This window comes from Gouania willdenowi, chromosome 15 (genome assembly GCF_900634775.1).
Source record: "Gouania willdenowi chromosome 15, fGouWil2.1, whole genome shotgun sequence".
Lineage (NCBI taxonomy): Eukaryota > Metazoa > Chordata > Actinopteri > Blenniiformes > Gobiesocidae > Gouania > Gouania willdenowi.
In genome coordinates this window covers 3,063,562-3,067,731 of record NC_041058.1, presented here as the reverse complement: position 1 = coordinate 3,067,731, position 4,170 = coordinate 3,063,562, and the positions used below count along the sequence as shown (strand labels likewise).

Genomic DNA, 4,170 nt, shown 5'->3' with positions numbered 1-4,170 from the left:
GTACTAAAACTGAATAACGTATTTGGTTGACAAATAATCAAGATTTCAATTCTGACTAAAATAATGGTGATTATTATTGTTTTCTATAATCGAGCAGCCTTAGGTTATGGGGCAGTGAGGGGAGGAGTTTGGAGACACAGTGATTAAAGTCGTGCTTACCTTCACTTCCTGTTCCTGCATCTCTCCATTCTTCATTTTGCAGTAGTTATGCAGATCCATGGCATTGTCAGGAAGTTCCATAACTATGACCACCTCATCTTTAAGATCAACAATATCCACCAACTCAATGATTCCGGGGTTATATTTGCACCTTTCACCGAGGTTTACCGGCCGCTTTCATCAACAAGCAGCGTCTCCAAAACCTTCATCTCCCCATTCTGGAAGTTTAGAAAACAAACAGCCCATGTTTCAAAAACGAGCCCCAAATCTGAGAATTTCTGCAATCATTGATGAGAAAAAATACTTACATCCACTTGACAGTATTTCACCTTGGCCTTTGGAATATGTTTTAGGGCTATCTGCAGGACAAAAATCAAGCATTTAATCACAACGTTCATGGTTTTTAAACACTAAAATCAGTGGGAATGTGTGTAAAATGTGATACACTTTTGGGTTTTTCAGAGTATTTTTGTAACATTTTTCACTGTCGTATCAAAACTGAAATCTGAACTAATCTGTTCTACCGACTGATTATGACACTGGGCCAGGGTTGGAGTCAATTATAATTATAATTGTGTAATTGATAATAAATTACAATTATGACGTACCTATAATTGTAATTGGAAATATGTGTTGCTGTTGTTACTGTAATAGAATTAAACATGGTAATTGTAATTGTCATGTCAATTCTATAAAAACTGTCATTTACGTTTAATTAAACGCAAACATGGGGAACAGGGTTACTGTTCTAGGCTTACACACACATAGTTAACATTTATTACTGTTTTATTATTCTGTTTTTATTGTAAACTTTTAAATAAAATAAATAATTATTATTATTAAAATATGTTTTATATCACGTTTACCTGTTGGTTCTCTTAAGGATCATTTTACCATTTTTTGGAAAAATGAAATCTAGGGATATACTGACAGAAAATAAGGCTCAGGACTCCCACACCGAAAATATTAAGACCTATATTTTCCTGGATAAAGAAGCCTAACAAGGAAACCAAGAGACGTGAAACAAATAGGTGATAGATAATATTTTTTAGTGTATCTTACAGCTGATTTAAGACATGGTTCAAAACTGAAAAGAGATGCTAACACAAAAGAAGGGTCACTGTTAATGGGGTGATTTATTAAAGGCACAGTAATTGTGGTTGATTGTAATTGACACTTTAGTAATTGAGAACAAAATTGTAATTTACCTTTAGGGAAAAATAATAATTTTAATTTAATAGTAATCGGAAAAAAATGTTGGTCGCTGTAATCGTAATTGAGTTGTAAGTGAACATGGATTAATGAAGACGTAAATGTCATTTTTAAAGGCTGAAAACACTAAAACTGTGTGTAAATTGTGTGTATAAACTTACAGATTTGCCATCAGACAGGTTAATACCGGCGTAGACGCTCCCAAAACCACCTTTACCGAGCAGAAACTGCTCCTTGTATAAATACTCAAAATCCTCTGCAAACACACAACAGGACACATTGGTTTGAAAATGCAACAATTTAGACGTTCGGACAGAAACGCACACACAACTGTAACTTCTAAAATGACTTCATGAACCATCAAAGATCAATCATTCATCAAAAATCCTGAATTTTAATGCATATTACCTTGGGCTGCACAATTGATCATATTTTAATTTTGGTTGCCATAATTAAATTAACCTGATTGTTTGCAATATTTACCTTGAAAATACGGGTTCTACACTCGATAATAGTGTATTTTATATTGTTAAGCTTTGTTCATCTTACCTCTTTTTCGGATCCAGTCTTTCTCTGTTTCATCTAAACATGGTGAGTCAGGGTAAACCTGAGAATTGTCCTCCAAGAGAATGCAAGATGGAAGCTCCTGAAACCCCTCCACAACCTTTGGTTTCTTGCTGTTTGACAGTTGAACATTGTCTTCCTCAGCCTTTCTTTTCCGGCCCCTTCCCGTTGTGAGCAGCCCGTCCTCATCCTTGAGTGGGCCCTCAAAGTGTCGTGGGATGGGTCCCTCTGAAAAAAAGAAATTATATAAATCGATAAAGGCAATATTGTAATTTTCTATATTGCCAAAATACAAAGCACAATATATCTTGAATCTTGATACATGGCCCAGTTCTAATACAGACTGAAGGGGTAAACATTATTAGAAGTACAATGAGTGCCTGCGATAATCACCACTACAGATAAGGCTTGTTTAGCTTTGTTCATCTTACCTCTTTTTCGGATACAGTCTTTCTCTGTTTCATTTAAACATGGTGAGTCAGGGTAAACCTGAGAATAGTCCTGGAAGAGAATACAAGATGGTAGCTCCTGAAACCCCTCCACAACCTTCGGTTTCTTGCTGTTTGACAGTAAAACATTGTCTTCCTCAGCCTTTCTTTTCCGGCCCCTTCCCGTTGTGAGCAGCCCGTCCTCATCCTTGAGTGGGCCCTCAAAGTGTCGTGGGATGGGTCCTTCTGAAAAGAAGAACATCAGCATGTTAGTGTGTCCTCCACATTTCTTGTATATTTCAATGATTAGAAGCCAATGTTAGCAACCGCTTAGTGTTCACTTCTAACAGAAAAACACAACAATCTGTCCTTTTTCCAGGGTTGGGGTCAATTATAATTGATAATTAATTACAATTATAGCTAGTTGTAACTTTAAATATCTGTTGTTGTCGTGATCATAATTGAATTGTAATTGATTTCAGATGATTCACTTTGTAATTGTAACTACCCTGAAAATATTATAAAAATTGTTTAATTATTAAAACTGGGGAACCATGTTACAGTTCTATGGACTGTTCTGCACATATGTAGTTAATCATCAGTGATTAAAATTAGTTTGATATCAAGCTTTCCAGCATTTACCATTTAAAAAAAAAACATTGAAATCAAGGGGTATATTGACAGAAAAAAACAAATTGTATTTTACAGCTGATTTAGAACCTGTTATTTTAAGAGATGCTAACGTTGATTAGGTCATTTATTTCAGGCTCAGTAATTGTGATTAATGTAATTGATTGAACTTTAGTAATTGAGAACATAACCAAAACAAATAGATGAGAGGACCAAGGCTGTTATATATATATATATATATAACCCTTGACATTTTTTGACTAATGTATTTACAGCAAATAAATACACATTTATCACTGATTTAAAGCTAAAAGGTCAAATATACACTCCCAGTAAGTCTTCCCAGTAAAAAAATCTATTTTATAAAAAATCTAAATACACAGAAAAACTGAGTTGTAAACACTAACCTTTGGTCAGGTTCTGTACATGCCCGGGAAACTTTCCTAGGAAATCCATGAATTCGATGAGGCTTTCAAATAACACTTACTTTCTGGATAATGTAGTTAAAATGACTATGAATTATGCAGTCAAAAGATGAAAGCTCAAATGCTTCTATGGTTGTCATAGCAACCAAAGGTAAACAAACTGTTGATGTTCTATTTCTCAGTATTAACTGGTCTCCTGATTGGCTGTTGAGACTTGTGATTGGTGAGCTACTGTGTTGGGGGGGTCGGGGGAGTGGGGGGCTCTTAAAATTGTAAATAATTAGATAATTAGATTATTATTCATAAATAATTATTTGATATTTGTAAAAGTTTCAAAACCAATAAAAACATTTAAAATCAGCATTGAAAACATTTAAAATCAGCAAATCAGCAGTGAAAACATTTATTTTTAATATTACTAGTACAGTGCCCGTCGGAAGTATACATTCATGTGGGAGCATAAGGGGTATAATTGTGGGTGCAAAATGTGGTGAAATTTCCTGGTTTAATTCTATGGGACATGTGCATGATAAATGTGTTTGTTGTTTGTTTTTTACTCACTTTTATATTTTTTTGTTTGGTGTATTTTTCTGTACTGTATGTTTTTTGGAGTCGTGCATTTTTGTATCTTTCTGTTGTGTTTTTGTGCATTTTTTGTAAAATTATTGTTTTTTGTTGCATTTGTAGTGTTATTCTAGAGTCATTTTTTGTACTAATATTGTTTAGTTTTTTGTTTTATTTTACTCATGTTA

The 4,170-nt window shown here is 34.0% G+C and overlaps 1 long non-coding RNA gene across 1 annotated transcript; it reads right to left on the bottom strand.

Annotated features, from left to right (window-relative positions):
* Positions 1-467: 467 nt before the first annotated feature.
* Positions 468-2,061, bottom strand: LOC114476399 (uncharacterized). Its single transcript, XR_003675580.1, has 3 exons — positions 1,921-2,061; positions 1,533-1,627; positions 468-518 (listed from the first exon to the last, which is right to left on the bottom strand). It is a non-coding gene; the product is annotated as an uncharacterized LOC114476399 (long non-coding RNA).
* Between the last annotated feature and the right edge of the window lie 2,109 nt (positions 2,062-4,170).